We start from the raw sequence: 16,798 nt of genomic DNA, 5'->3' as shown, positions 1-16,798 counted from the left end.
TTGGTTAATAGTCACTATAGTTGTGTACATTTGAGGCTTTTAGCTTTGGTTTGGTTGTTTTGATATCTAAGCACTGGCTTCTTAAAACTGATTTTCTGCAGTTGAGAGATTTAAATGAACTTCAGCCCCCAGTGGCTTTCTTGCTTTGTTCAAGTCTTACTTTCCTCTGGCATATTTTTATAAAGCTTTCTTGAGAAAAAGAAAACAATTACTTGAATAACTAAATAGAATAGATGTTATTTAAGTCTTTTAAATGTAACTTAAAGAATCCTCATCTTGGATGCTTTATGATTTACATACAGCAAAACTGGCTATTTCCCTGGCTGACTCTGCAAGGGCAAGACTATTCACCTATAAAGCTAGTTTATGTGTTCTTTTTGAGAACTGGTATCATATGTAAGCCAAAGGTGTCAACAATGAAAGCCAACAACCTGTTACTTAGGGCTTCTTTTAAGGTCTCACTTGAAAGAAAGTGATTTAAATTCTAGTGAAATTTTCCAGTTTTAAAAATTACTACAGAAAAACAGAAATGTTAGTCTTTAAGTAGTTATGTCCCTTAAGATAGTAAATACCTTGCAGGAGCTTTTCATGCTTAGTTCACATTTTACTGAATAATTAAATACAAACAAGTGATATGCAATAACTATTGTAAGGCAAAAGAATAAAATGTCTTTTATGGCTATTAAGAATTGAAACAAATTCATTTAGCTTAACTACAATTACCATTATATCCAACAGTAAATTGAATGTTGTTTTGAGTTCAGTTTATGGTTTTTTTTTTTTTTTTTTTCCCGTGCCTAAGGATTCATCATTTTTGAGCTACTGTGGTACAAAAAAAGGTTTTCAGTATTTCAGCTTTAAAGGAAGACCCTTTTCCAAGAAAGGCCTCTAAAATTTTAAGATAAAAACATAATAAGAATAAAGAGCTTATTCTATTTCTCAATAGTTTTCCTCTTAATATTTAAATCACTTAGTAGGTATCCTCTGAGTACAATGCAGCATCTTTCGATGGAGGATACAATCTATTTCAATACAGTTTTCTGCTTTTGTTGGGATTGTAGACATTTATTTTATATATATATATACACACACACACATTTTCAAATACAAAAAGCTGTCTGAAATTAATTACTGCAATCTGACATTCAAAGCATAGATACAATTCTCTTTGCACATAAAGGTCATAAGACATGAATACATTTTTAGTGGAATGGAGTTCAGAAATCTTAGGATGTAAATAAACAATAATTTCTTTAAATTTGAAATATTTACAAAGGATTTTGGCTCTCTTCTTTGCCGTATGCATCTCACAAACGAGTCACCATTGTCCCTTTTAAGTCAGACACAATTGCTCTTCACTCTTGCTGGAAACTTTTCTAGATCATTGTTATGAACAGTGCATTGGACACTAATTTATTTTAGCTGCGCAAACTCTGGTAGTTAATGACCCTTTTCTCTTTCTCCACAATTCCAAAGAGTTCTTTTCAAAAGATAGAGAGGAAACGAGAAAAAAAAAAAATTAAGCTACGATTTTCCGCTGCATTTAAACTCTGGTCTAAAGACACTATGCAAATGGTTTATGCTAAAGAGGAAAATACCCTTTCTCCCCCGACGAGAAGTGTAGATGCATCCAAAACCCCACACCGCTTGTCTTTGCTGCAAGAGGCACAGCACGGGCATAACTTGTGGTTGTGTTTTTGCTGCTTTCTTACCTCTGGGCCTTCTTTATAGCTCTGCCCCCCCACCCCACCGGCGGCGGCGCTCCCGCGGCGGCACCCGGGCCGCCTGTTGGCTGCGGCGCCCGGCCGGCTCGCGCACACTCCCCGCGCCGCGGCCCGCACACGCGCGCTCCCGCCGCCTCCCGCCTGGGCCGCTCTGCCCGCGGCGGCGGCGGCGGCGGCGGCGACTGGGTGGCAGGTAGAGAGCCAGCCGGCCTCGGTTCGGTAACCCATGGCAACCGCCCTGGTAACCCATAGCAACTGCGCGGCGGAAAGAAAGGAGGGGGAAAAAAAGGGTAGGGGGGCGGCGGGTGGTGAGTGGGAACAACAACCGCAAAGAGGCACGATTTACAGCACCGACCTGCAGCGCCCCCTCCCCTGCCCACCTGCCTCCAACGTGGGCACCGCGAGGCCCCCTTCCCAACGTTAGAATGACAGCTTGGCGGCTGGAGAAAAAAATAAAAAATAATATGCAGAAGAGCCTGGGGGGGCGGTTGATTTTGGTGCGGGGGAGGGGAGCTTTGAATACCGATGACCCCCAGGGCCTTCGAGTTCACGGAGCCAGCCCCGCCGCTCGGTTGGGTTTCGGGCTTGGGCTGGGTCAGGGAGGCGGGTCCGGAACCCGGGGGGCTGCGGCGCCGGTTCCCAGTCTAGGGCTGGACCCGAGTCTTTGTTCTGTAGATGCTCGCGCGGCGCCGCGGCCCCAGCTCCGCCGCCCGGCCCGGGAGGGGTCGACGAGGAGCCGCAGGCCAGGGTGTGGCCGAGGCCTGGAGGGGCCCGGGAGCGCGTTCCGAAAGTTTCATCTGGGCACGCACCTCACACCCTAGCTGGCTCCTCTAGTCTCCCTGAAACCCGCGGGTGGGCGCGCCATCGTGTCAATCTCCACGCCGCCCCTTCCGGGGAGGGAGAGGACAGATGCGCCAGGTGGCGGGGCTGGGTCGCTGGGGAAGAAGCGCGTGCCTCTGGGTCCAGAAACGGCCCTGGGTCAGGTTTTAATGTGTGTTTGTGTGTACGTAGGGGCGGGGGGTGGTGGGGAGGAGTACGTGCGGGAAGAGACAAGTCCCCCACCCGGTTAGGCCGAGCTTTCTTTACCCTAGAAACAGGCTCGCAGCCGGTGGCAGACCCCTTGCAAGGCCGCCGGCGGACAGAGGGGGGCGCTGCCGGGCCAGCACGGTGGCTGCGGCAGTCGGCGGGGGACCGCGCCGCATCTGGGGTCTGGCTAGCTGTCTGCGTGGTGGCGAGGTGGTAGGGCTCCCAAGTGGAAAGAACCCACGCCAGTCGGTGCTTGGGAACATAGCTGCTCGTTTGTGTATTCGAAGAACACCCATCCCTCAATTAAGGTGATGCAGGCAACACAACCAGAACGGGTTTCATTCGATACAGAACACCTAGGTAGATAAAAGGTCCACTCCACCGGAAAATGTAGTGGGATGGAGAGAGATTGCATAGGAATCTGGACTCCTGTAGTTCTAAATCCAGATCTAACTGGTTGTGATTCCAGGTGCATTTTGATGTCTTAAGAAGATTAAGCCCCAGGTAATTTCTGAAGTCCTTGGAGATCTTAATCATGATTTATTCTCCCTCTGTAGGTGTGTGCCAGTTAGAAATACAAATAGCAACGTCCTCCGCAAAGACCTGCACAAGTATAACACTGCACACATTTGTGCCATACATATTCCTGAAAAGGTGATTAGGTTAACAGTGGGGTTTATATATCTAATAATTTTTTTTACTAGTAGAAAGAGAAACTGGCTATGTAAAGAATCTGCATGTAATCTTTTCATAAAGGAATCTTCCGAATATATATTTGTGTTGCCACAGATCTCAGGGAAACTTGGTTTATTTTACAAACATGCACGTTCTGGGCTCTGCTGCCTCCTGGGTACCAGGTACAAAGGAGACTGCAAACTGGGTATTAGACCTGGGTAAACTGTAAAAGATAGCTTGCTTGCCCTGGGATCCATTCAGTACAATCCCAGCCCTCTGCATAGTGGTGTACTGGGAGCCCTGTGCTGTAATTTAATTTTTTTTTTAACAAAAGCAATTACAGAAAAGTGCAAATTTAACGTGTGACATTTAACATTTTGCCGTGGCAGGCAGCCTCCACTTAAATGGGGCCTTTCTGCAGAACAACAGGAGCCAAAAGGCCTTGTGTCATGGAGTAATGTAAGACACAATCTGGGCTGCAAACGCACAATGAATCGGGGAGGATTTATGTAATTAATTGACCAGTCTTAACCTGTTATCGTGATGTAAGGAATTTGGAACTCATTAATTTGGGCTCTGACAGATTTCATATTAGAGCTGGCAAATATGGATTGAGCCTCTTATTCTTGTAGCAGCTGGAATTTCCATGACAGTGAGGATTAGTGAAGAAGACCTATTGCTGGAGTCAAACTGCCTCTTTGTAATCAGTAGCCCTACTTTGAATTAAAAGGAAAATGAAAAAAAAAAAAAAAAAAAAAAAAAAGGGAAAAAGCCTATTACCTGGCTGAAGGACTGGAAGGGGCTGGTGCTCATTCTGCTGGTATGTGTATTGAGCTCAAGCATCTGCAGTTGAATGAAAACATTAATTTTAATCATAAAGTTAGGTGGTTTCTCAAGCACCTTGAGAGAATGAGAAGGTAGAAGGATCTCAGGGTCAGGTGTGGTATTGTTGTCAGTTACAAGGGATGAAAAGACCGAGCCTTTGAATTGCCTCTCTGAATTGCCCCACAGAGGCGTATGAAGAAGGACATAGAAGTCTTACAAGGGGCAAGTGGCATTTCTTGAATGTCATATCCGCAGATGAGCAGTTCAGAGCCTTGAAGGAGAAACGGGCTTTCTCAGGAGCCACTGACTGTCTCCTGGTCAGAACTCCTTCGTGGATCCCATGAAACGAGAGTTCACATAATGAGCAGTTCGTCGATAATCTAATTTGTGCCATTTTCACAGTGTATGATGTTTAATGAATCACCCATTTGGAAATGTCTAGTTTCTTCTTTGAGATTTTAAGAAAACCCAGTAAAAATCTAACTTTCATTTTCACTCTCCTTGACAATCAGAAAAATGCTAGGTTGAAAAAAAATGTCCCAAGATTAAACTAAGTGCTTTTTCTTTTCCTTCCTCTCACAATAGGTTTCCCCTATTGCTGTGCAACGTGATAAGGTTAATATAACAACTGCCATAAGGATCATTAATACAGGAAGATAAGCAAAGTTGCACGTTTAAAACATTTTCAGGGTATCATTTGCCTCCTTCTGCTGATAAAAGGAACTTTGGTAACAGGCAGAATACAGGCACTGAATATTAACTTTTTAGCCAAAAAGCCCAATCGACCTTTTCTAGTATGTTATTCTTCATAAACACTCCTCAAAGTGGGTACTGACTGCCCTTGAAATATGTTTTTAAATTTGTATATTACCGTAATTTCCAGTCAAACAACTTTAATTTTAATATAAAAATTAATGTTACAATGTGACTCTTGCAAGAACAAAAGGATCGCTAGTCTCCTCTCCCATTTGTTTTTGCCATCTCCATTCCAACCAAATTCCAAAGTAAAGAATTTTTTTTAGTTAATGATAATGGGATTTGATCTAACAATGAAGTACTTGGTACAAAGATTTGTTTTGTGATTATCTCGTCAAGGAGTGATTTCTTCAGCTTTGGTTCCATTTAAGCGCATATGCATAAAGATAAACACTAGAAATTTACATCAATATATTAATGTTATCCTTCACATTCTCAATGTGCAAAAACGAGCTAGTAGTTGTTTTGGTATTATTATTTCAGTGGGAAGGCTGTGAAGATAAACAATTGATATCAGCAAGACTTGGATAACTAGCGTAAACCATGACAAGGGCGATTAATAGTGTGTATAAACACACTTCAAATTTGTATACACGATCTCAGCTCTCACCTAGGGATTTCTTTGTATTTTTTTAAAAGGGTAATTTGTAAGTTGACAATCACAAGGTTATCAACTCATGTTCTGTGTGTACTGTGTATATAGTAGGGGTATGGACTGGACACTTTGAAGCATGATTTACCCAAGAGAGTGTTGACAGGAAAAAAGTCTGGTGAATTGGGTTCTGACTCTGCCACTAACCCATACCCAAAGGCAGCTCCCCCGCCCCCTACCCCGGGTCTGTAGACTGCACTTTCCTCATCAGTATATCAATAAGACTGAATAGAGAACACTTTAATAAGAGTTACTAAAAAAGAAGAAAGAAAGAAAGAAAGAGAGGTAGGGTGGAGGTTTCCATTCTCTATTAAATTATTTCTGCAGGACTTCTCAGTGCCTTTCATACACTGATAGACAACACGTGTGTGTGCGTGCGCGTGCGTGTGTGTGTGTGTGTGTGTGTGTGTGTGTGTTTGTATAGGGGGATACTGAATGCAACTTTAAAACTGTATCCAAGAAGACAAGAAAATTTTTATGATCTTTGAAGCAGTAATACTTTGGGTTCTTTCCAGGCTGGTTAAAGAGCCCTCGTGTTCATCTTAAGCACTCCTGAGGCCAAGGTGTGAGGGCTGCGTGGACTTCACTAAATGAGAAGGATTCCCTTTCAGAGAGCAGGTTCTGTAATGAGGCAGGGAGTGTGGTGCTAGGTTGAAATCCTTGGCTCACTGCTTAAAGAGGAACGACGTGCGGGGTCTTTCGGAGCTGGTTTCTGCAGTTATCATGTGACGATCATAATACCACCTGAGGGCAGGTATGCGGTGCTGATGAAGTCACTGCGCGTTTCCTCTGCTTGGAAGGGTCTTTCCCTTCCCCTCCCACGCCTTCTTGCTTGGCTAGTTTTGCCTAGCCATTCATCCCAGACTCTGATGAAATGTCCCCTCCTGCAGCCGCCCACTCTGACCACACCCCCTACAGGGCAGGGGCGCTTTTGCGGTGTTTCAGGCACAACCCACCTCGCATTCGCAGCTACCTTTTCCACAGTACCCACCCCCTGTGCTGCACCCTAGGTCACCCACCTATCTGTTCCCTTCAGGCAGCAGCCCCCGGAGGGTGAGGACTGCATTTCATCTCAGACACCCCCCCCCCCGTACTTAATACGGAGCAAAATTTTTTTTTTGGGGGGGAATGTGCCTCAGCATGTGGAGGTTGGGGGGCCAGGGATCAAACCCATGCTACAGCAGCGATCTGAGTTGCTGCAGGGACCTCACGGGATCCTTAACCTGATGCTCCACGAGGGAACTCTCAGAGCAAGTTCAAAAGTCTGGGATGCATTACTGTCCTATGTAGGCAAAAGGCCCCACAGACCTTTCTTGAAGAAGAAATACTCCGGAAATGGTAGTAGGTAATTCAGGGATGTTTCCCTCCTTGAACTTGAAGGCTTCCCGGAAGGTGTAGGAGAACCTTCTGCTGCAGTACCTCCTTTCGCATTTCCCTCTGGCAGTAGTCTTTGAAACGGCAATATACTTGAGGTCTGCGTGGCAGTCAGCCAGTGCTTTGCCAGAGACTCCTCTTTGCATTGATCAAAGAGATCATTGAATGAAAGAGTTTGTGAAATATTTCTTTTGGTCAACTTGTGTCTAAGATACTGTGCCTGGTGCAGTGTGTATGTGACAGTGACATTCAATAAATGGTTGACGGTTAAAGTGAAATATTTGACTATATGGACAGACTAGCATTTTCTCCAAATGTATAGTGCTATGTCAGGTAGCCCCGTATAAACTGAAGCCCCATCTGACTTCTCACAAGCAATTTAAAAATAATTTAAAGCTTTACTAAGTTCTCATAAAAAACAGCAAAGGATTGTAATTTTAACCTTCCAAACTTTCTTAACAGCCTCAGTGCTCTTCTCTCTCTCTCTCTCTGGAAAGATAAAGATCCATCAGTCTCTCTCTCTGTCTCTCTATCTATCTCCACTTCACATTCCTCGTCAATTTTTTTCCCAAACTCTTGCCAACTTTAGCCTTTTCCCAAACTTCGAAGCCCCCGCCCACCCTGGCTCTTGTCTTTTTCTTCTCTTTTTCTTTATCCGTCTGTTCTCTTCTTCCAGTGGCTCTCAGTGTAAAACTGATCCTCCTGACTCCTGCCCACCCGAATTCCACCGGGGCAGCTGAGGCTCGGGAAGGAGTCTGGCAAAGAGAATTCTGCTGCAGAGTGGGAACAGGGGGGCTGGGCGGGGAGTGTGGAGCGTGCTGGGGGGCCAAGGTTGGGAGCAAGTCAGCTATATTCACACGTGATTATTACCTTTTATCCCATGAGCAGAAGTGAGCAGAATAAGACCTGCAAGTCTAACCCTGCAAGGAGAACCTCCAAAATCTCCTCATTCTGTTTAGTTTCAGCGAATCACAAACATTAGTCTGCATCCCATGTTCGCTTTTCTTTTTGTTGGTTCACCTACCAAGTTTATCCTCTGACCTTCATGGGACCTCCTGGGACCATGGGAGCTCTAAAAAGCCGTTGTGTGAAAATCTCCTTTATTTCTAAGGACCACTAGGTAAAGAGTCTGTGACCTTCTCTGGCCATTCATCACAGGATGAACAGTTCCTTTTAGAAAATTATTATAGCCCACGTGCCTCATGCTACATGTTAAGCCCAGACTGTGGTGGCCAGGGTCAGTGTGGAAGAAGGCTGTTGGGAGGCCACAGGGAAGGGCAGAAACTTGTCTGGACTGGGGAGCATCGTCCCTGTACATATACTGACTTCAAAAGTCCTGAATGCCCTGTGTTGGGTGGTGCCAGACCTGGAGAGGAGAAGATTAAAACACTAATGGATGTTTTGTCTACACCCATCAGCTTACACGGTGGTTTAGAACACAAGCATATTTTACATGAAGACATTGAAATTTTTCTTAACCTTTTATGGACTAGTTGAAATGTTCTCAACATTATCATTTCATCCTAAGTTTTGCTGTAGTAACTTATGGTTCTTTCCTGAATCAAGTTTGTTGATAACTATATTAAATAGTAGACTCCCAAACTCAAAAGTGACATTTCTGTAAGGGTTTTGACTGTGCAGTGTGTTGTGTCTGAGTTAACTTAGGATGATCTTAGTACAATTTAAGCGTTTGTGTGGCTTGTGGCTCAGCCTGATCTCCAGAGGAATAAAAAAATATAACCAGAGTAAACGTTTGGTTGAGTTTGAAACCTCTGCTGACCTACAAGAGAGCCAGAGAAAAGGAAAGGAAAAGGGGAAGGCACGTGAGGTGACACTGTCAGGGTACAGAGACTGTTTTTGGAGTAGAATATCAGTAAATCAGGAGCTGGAATTATGTAGAGAACTCCAGTTATAGCAAAGAGACCCCACAATGCAATGGCTTGAACGAGTGAGAAATCAATTTCTCTTTCAGTATGTCTCCAAGGCAGATGGGCAAGCCCTGTTCCAGGAAGGCAGTCAGGGATCCAGGCTGGTGGGGTGGCTCTGCCATCCTCCGCAGGTGCTCCAGTCTGTTCTATTTCCAGCCAGCAGGAAGGAAAGGAGACAACACAACTGGGGCAAGCACCTTTGAGTTTATTTTTCAGTAGAAAATCCCAGACGTATCCATATAAATGAAGGGATAATGTAGGATAATACATCCCTCTGTACCCATCACTCAGCTTCAAGTATCTTCACGTGGTTGAACCTGTACCATTATATCCCCCAGATATGTCCTCCTTTGCTGGCTTATTTGAAAAATCAAATCTCAGACATCTTGAAGCAGATGATCTGGAAGTTGTACACATCACTACATCACTTGTTAAAAATGTAGTCACATGGCCACGTCCAGCTGCAAGCAAGGCTGGCCGAAAGCTCTAGCTGGGTGGCTGCAAACCCAGGAAGGAGGGAAGAATGCCTTACTGGATTCAGGCTTTGTGGAGAGTCCTTGAGAAAGGTCAGAGAGGTGGAAAAATTATGTGACTTGAAGAAAGACTAAGGATGTTTCTGTAGAGCAGTAAGGTCCACATAGTGAGAACTGCATACTAACTCCGTGTGAAAGGACACGGAGTCTTAGGCACTTGAATTTTCAGAAAATACAACACTGGCTGAACAAAAACAGGACAGCAAAATGAAGTGGCTTAGGAAGTCACCGCAGAAGCTTGCTTTTTTCTTACCCGTGTAAAATTAGCCAAGGGAATGATTTTAGAGGAGAGTCAATATATGTGTGAATTATGAACATAGGTTATTTGCTGTTGAAATCCTGCCTTTGAAAGTGTTAAAAGGTGTAATGCGTTTTTGAGATTTCGTGTATTTTCATGTAATAAAAAGAACAAGACACTACAGAATAAAATGAGCAGAAGATGAACTGGTTGAAACTATTGAAACACAGAGTTCCCATCATGGTTCAGCAAAAACGAATTTGACTAGTATCCATTGAGGACACAGGTTCAATCCCTGGCCTCACTCAGTGGGTTAAGGATCCAGTGTAGCGGTGAGCTGTGGTGTAGATCGCAGACGTGGCTTGGATCTGGCGTTGCTGTGGCTGTGGTGTAGGCTGGTGGCTACAGCTCCGATTCGACCTCTAGCCTGGGAACCTCCATAGCCGCCGGTGCAGCCCTAAAAAGACAACAAAACAAAACTAACGAAACAATCATGTCAAGAAACATTTATTGAGCATCTCCTTATTCTGAGGATTGTCCTGGGTTCTCCAGGAGATGCAGTGATAACAAATCCATAGTCCTTGTTCTCACAGGGGCTCTGTCTGAGGGCAGATACACATGAAAATAGCTAACGAACTATAACACCAGACAGAATCAATCAGAGGCCACAGTTGAAGGACAACTAGCAGATATCCACTGTTTCACCTGCCCTGTCCCTTCTCACAAGTATCTTGATTTTTCTTCAGGCCACCCCCTTCGCTCTCAGTTCACAGTGGAGCTGACAACCTCCACGTCCAGGTTTCTTTACCTGTAAAAGTATGCTGACCCTACCTTGAAGCATGATTTTGAGGCCGAGTGGAATTGCTGTGTGTGAAAGACATGTATGTGTGAATTATTACCATTATTACTGATTTGCCGTGGGTAGAATAAATAAGAATAAAGGAAGTAATGACATTTTCTAGAACCAATATTGTTTGGGAATAATTGATTTTAAGACAAATAAAATACACAAAGATTCTCGCTGTCATTTTCAAATACCATGCATATTCATTTACAAGGGAGCACTCTGTATTCATGATTTTGAATTGGGGGTATTTTTCTTCATGGTGCCTGTTTCCGGTTTCCCAGGCTCCTTCTTGCCCGGGCTCTTTATGCACATACATGGCCTTGAAGCCAGGAGGCAACCCTTCGGTCCTCGACTTGTGGGCTGGAGCGTCACAGGCAACCTTTCCCTCCCCCACCCCCACCCCTGGGGCATCATGTTTTCCCACCCTCTGTAGTCAGGAGGTTGCAAATCTCCTGTCTTTCTAGAAAACCATTGCTTGTATTTATACATTAGCCTTTTGTGTAGTAGGTTTTGAGTTAGATTTAGTCCCAGTGGCTGAAAGTTCAGCATTTCCTGAATATTTTCCTCCAAATCCACACCCGTGTGTGGCAGGGAAGAAGCTGAAGGATGAATAGGCTTCCATGTTGCTGGGTTATTGATAGGGAGATGCTGGCAGAAATTTGCAAGCATTTGCATATATACAATTGTCTGTCTGATGTTTGCTTCCAGGCTTGCTCTCCTTCTCTCCCCCCCCCACCCCGTTCTCTTTGTGCAGTGAATTACTAATACAAATACAGATAATGAAATTTCTGATCCCAGCCTGCAAAGCAAATGCACATTTTGGAAGGTATCTGGGGAACATAGATAGATTCTCTTGATCTGGTTGCTTTATCCAGACAAGGCAATGAAGGGGAGAAAGTAATTACAGGAACTTGTCTTTGAAGGTAGAACGAGTGGCACTGACAGGATTTCTTTTTAGAGAATCTTGTAGAGATGCCATTTTCTTGTTAATACCAATAGGTATTTCCCTGGAAACAGAGTTTACTTATTAAAATGTGTGTTCGGCAGATGGGACGCTGTCCCAGGAAGCAGAACAAGTTCCGTCCTTGTGGCTTCAGCACAGGATGGGTCTGGGGCAGATGGCACCCCAGGATGGAGGCGTTCGCCAGGGACACCATGATAGTGCAACTCCTGGAGGCAGGAGGAAAGCAAATTTGCATCTTTTGGTGAACTAGTGCTTGCACCACCAGTTCCTTAAAGTGGAAGCCTGACTTTGCCAGGCAACTGGAGACAGTGGCTCGGTGGCCCTGATTAGGTGGCAGTAACATCAGGAAATCTCCAGAATATGTTCCTATTAGCTATTAGCTATCAGAAAGTTCCATGGAGAAAAAAAAATCTGAAAAGCAGCTTTAATTGGGAACTTTTCAAGGTAACAAGCATTTTCTTACACCTATCCCTGCAGTAGACCAAAAATTCATACTCTGGTGAATAAGCAACTAAAGTTAAGCCCATGTTTTCTGAAGCAATCACATGAATAAGCAATGAAGGTTTAATTGTCAATATGCTATATAATTTATGCCATAACGTGATCAACTTTGGTTCCACAAATGTATGTCAACTCTTTATTTCTTTTTCAATAATCTTTGATCTTACCTATTGTTGACCTCTTACCATATGTCATGTAGTAAATGCCAATTCTGTTTGTCTGAACAGGTTTCTCAACAACCCAAGTTTGTGCTGACAGCTTGTACGGAAAGAACAAATATTTGCTTTATATTTCATGTAAATATGTGCATGCTGTCAAATAAGACGGGCTTAAGGAGGCTAAGATTTTGTCTTCCATGGCTCACAAGAAGGGACAGCTAATCTATATTAGAAATAATTTGAGATGTAGAACTGCCATGTGGAAAATATAGATCTCCCACTGGTTGAAATGACATTAGTAGGAAAAAAATTTAGCTGAAAAAGGTTATGAAATGTTTATTTTGTCATACAGCTAAAATATGTTGGGACTAGAATAAAAAAAAAAAAAAGAGAGAGAGAGAGAGAAATGGTTTAGAAGACTGTCCTAACAGCTATTACTCTGTTGGAAATAGTTTAGTGATATTATAACACTTCAAGTAGACCTGATGGGAAATGATACAACTTTACATTAGGTCAGGGTTAAGTAAAAAACAGTGCTAACATTAATTTACATAAAGTAGATGGATTTCTTGAAATTTGAAACTCCTTGAAATAGCTAATGTGAAAGTAGACACTGGGCAGTAGCTGGGCTCTTTGCTTTCTTTGAGTTTTTCTTTTAAAGCCTTCATCATCCAGCACGATGTAGATGGAGGTACACGGCAGTAGCTGCAGTTTTGTGGTGGAGCGTGAAAGGAAGAAAATGTCTCAAAACTAGAAACAGTGTTCATTCTATTGGTGCTGTGGAGATGGAAGCTGGTGTGTGAAATTTGTTTGCAGATATAGTTGATACTAATCTGCATATGAAATATTCATTATGTACCAAGTGCTTGGATTGGATCCATGCTGTCTGCCATTGAAGGTGGGATGGCGGACTGATTTTCCCCTTGACTCCTTTCCTGTTTCATGATGCCTACTGAGCAAATATTCCTGGGATGTGTCAGCCATGGAGCCACCTTACTGGTGTGACTGTTGTCCCCACTTTCCTTTCTATAACGAAAACTGAACGGTTCGGGTACTGCCATCTGCCTTAAATAACACACTTCATAACACAGAAGGAGAATTTTAATAAGATCTCCAAGGGGTCCGCTGCCATTTTTAGAGGGAAGGCTTTCTACAAAGGAAGTGTATGTAAACTCCCAAGAGAACCCTGTTGAAAACACCCCCGGTGAGAGGAACCGGTGTCATCCCATTTTATTGTCTACCTGTCACCACAGTCCTCGCTGGATTCTGACAGGCTGCTCTTTTCTCTTGTAGCCAGTGCTGCTTAATGTCATTTTCTTGGTTGAACATCTTTATTTCTGACTTGTTACAAACCATTAACTAGTTTCCAGGTTTCCGTGTCCTGGCTACTTTTGACTAGTAAGTTATTTAGCATAACAAGGTTTCCCTTTATCTTCTTGCTAAAGAAAAGCTCTACATGAAATGATCAATGCTCCAATTTTTATGAATCCTAGCAGATAGGAAGTGCCTGTCATCGGATGCAAGGCATCTTTGCTGAAAGCGTATTCCAGTTCACATAATAGAACTTGACAGACACGCTAGGTAACCATTACACTGTCTGCAGAAGGCTTCAAACAATTTAGGTGAAAAGCAGAACATTTTACAAAATGTACGTACTTCTGATGGTTTCAAATAACTATAACTTGCTTTTAATTATATTTCCTAAATGTAATGTTTTCAAACATAAGCTTCCTTTAATATAATTTGAAAAGCCTTCAGTTGTGTAACAATTGTCAATCTTTATAAACATACTTAGCTGTGGGTAGCATTGCTAAAATGAAGACTGGCTGCTTTGGACGTTGATGTTAAAATAACATATACAGACATGTGGCTTGATGACATACTGCTAAACCATTAGAAGCAATGTTGACTCTAGTTAGCTTTTGCAGAAAGCTACTCACACACGGATTAACGTAACTAAAGCCTTAGATAATCTTTTTCCTAAATTACTTTCATCTGTTAATGAAATGGTATAATATTTAAATCCTAAATAGTAATATTTATTGCTTCTGGCCTAATTGATGGATTCAGGAGATTTAAAAAAAAAATCAGTTACTCACTTAATAATTCTACTTCTAGGACTCTGTCTTTGGGAAATGGTTAAGCAAGTGCATACTATATTTGTTCAGCGCATGTGGCGTTGTTTTTTAATTGGGTAAATCTGAGACAGCTTAACAATCTATTAATAAGGGGATGGATAAATGAGCCATCCCCTTAAAAATGGAATGCTGTGCTGTTGTTTAAAAAATGAACTACAAGTGTATGTGCTGATATGGAGAATGTCTTGATATATTACGGAGTGAAGAAAGCAAATTGCAGCACGGTATGTTGAGTGCGATACCATTTTTGAGGGTGGGGGAACTCTCTCTCCCCAACTCCTCTATCTTTGTGTGAGCACAGAACAGTCTGGAAGGATACACACTAGACAACTCTGGGTGTGAAGGCATGTGGGCAATGAGAAGGAAGACCTGATCTTTTGCTTTCTGTAAGCCTCTACTGAATGTAGATTCTCTAGTGTTTATAGACACCGTGAGTTCACTTGACAGTCGAAAAAATTTAAAAAGGAAATTTCATGGCCTGGAAAGGATAGGAGGAGAAGAGATAAATGCAGCTGCTTGAGATTTCCAACAAAGAAGCATGCTTCCTTCCCTTCAGTTAGCTCTGGCACTTAGAGCATTTGTGTCTCTCTAAATATTTTAACGACAGAACCTCAAAATGTGGGTGCACACACTGTCAGCTCTGAGAATAGGTCATTCCAGGCAGCGGCAGTGGTCCTCAGTTGGTTTCTTGGTGCTGTATTTCAAGTCAGCTCATCAATTATTAATAGTACATGTGTAGGTCAGAGACACACTAACCCTGACACTCATTCCATAATATTCTCTCTTTAGCATTAGAAGAGAAGGGAGTAATCAATAGGCACCATCAGAGGTACGTTTCACATAGACATGGTATATGCACTTAGAAAAAAGAGTCAGATCTTTACAAAAACCTGTCAGCCTGGCATTAATCTTGCATTATGAATAATGTGGCTATCTATGAATCTTTAATATTTTTTAAATGATGAAATTGTAGGGTATGCTCTACCAAAGCAAATTTGATAAAATGTGAGAATAGTTTGATCAATGAAGATGTTGACATACATGAATAAAAAAAATTTAAACCTGGCTCCTTAAAGCAGGAAAAAGTAATGGCTATACTTTGGCCGCAGGGTAAAATTTCAGTCCTGGTAAACTTGGTTCTATTATTATCCATAATGCCTAGAAATTATTCTTTAAACAACTTATACAATGATTGTTTGGTTAAAACCATCATCCCACTAAGCAAGAAGCTCTGGTCATATGCTACTAAGAACCAATATGGTGCTGGCTCCTAGCTTATAATAAAAGCTATATTTGAAAATTCCTAACAAACACAGAGATTAATGTTTTGTATATAAGGTGCAGCAGTGCTTGAGAAAGATTACGAATTCAATGGGTTGTTAGAAATACTGTTATGTTCTTTTTTTTTTTTTTTTCCATGAAGTAATCCTGAAATAATTTGTTCCAGGTTTTATTTTCAGTGAAAGTAAGAAAAGTAGATCAGGAACTTTGCTTATGAAATTTGCCTAATGAAGAAATTTTAATCAGTGCTTGTTGAACTGAAAATAAAAATATAGTTTGTTTCTACAGATTTGAGGAGAATTAACATGTATCTGATTGTTAATATTTGATTCTTGTTTAATTATTTATGGTATCAAGGAATGAATCTGTCAAGTAAATAATGAAATGCGTACATGCAGCATATGTAATTAGGTTAGGTGCATAAATCCTAAGTGTTCACTTTATAGTTGTCAGTATAAAATTTATTAATAATGAGAAATGTTAAGTGAAGAAAATTCTTAACACACTCTACCTCATTAGTGTGGGTTATAGCAGTTTTTGGTCAAAGAAGAAGAGGAAGAGGATGTGGAAGAAAAGGCAGATGAAGAGCCTTCATTTTCTGGTTGTGCTTTAATTGTTTAAAAATATTAGAGAGCTAGAATGTGTTTTCCTTTGTCCTGTTTAGAAGTATGTGATTTGAACACATGAGTTGTGAGTTTAAACAAATGACAAAATGGAATAATTTCATATTGAAAAAAAATACAGGCTCCAGGGTTTTAAAATCCAAATATTTAAGGGGGGGAGGAAAGTCAACTAACATTTGTGAACAAAAACCCTGCTTTTATGACTGAGCTGTCAGATGCTAATGTTAAAATTTGGCTCTAAATTCCCTGCGATGGTGAAAAGAGGGCAAGCAATGTTTTATCAACTGCACTCTTGCATTTTCCCCTTTCCTCACTAGCTAAATACTGTAGACGAGAGAAGCCACTTATCCAGGACCTTCCTTGTACCCTGATTTTGCCTGGGCTGCTGGGACATGTAATACAACAGGGATTGGAGGAGAGCTTAGGTAGCTGTGAGTGGGCTTCATGGTACATAGTGCTAGGTGGATCCCTGGGTATGATGGGCTGGAGGTTAGAGGGCAAGCTCTCTGCTCCTGAGGATGTAATGGGAACCCTGCCCCTGCAGGGAGCTGACGG

The sequence above is a fragment of the Sus scrofa genome, chromosome 18, assembly GCF_000003025.6.
Source record: "Sus scrofa isolate TJ Tabasco breed Duroc chromosome 18, Sscrofa11.1, whole genome shotgun sequence".
Taxonomy (NCBI): Eukaryota; Metazoa; Chordata; class Mammalia; order Artiodactyla; family Suidae; genus Sus; species Sus scrofa.
The sequence above is the reverse complement of the archived record's forward strand: the minus strand, read 5'-3'. Positions refer to the sequence as shown.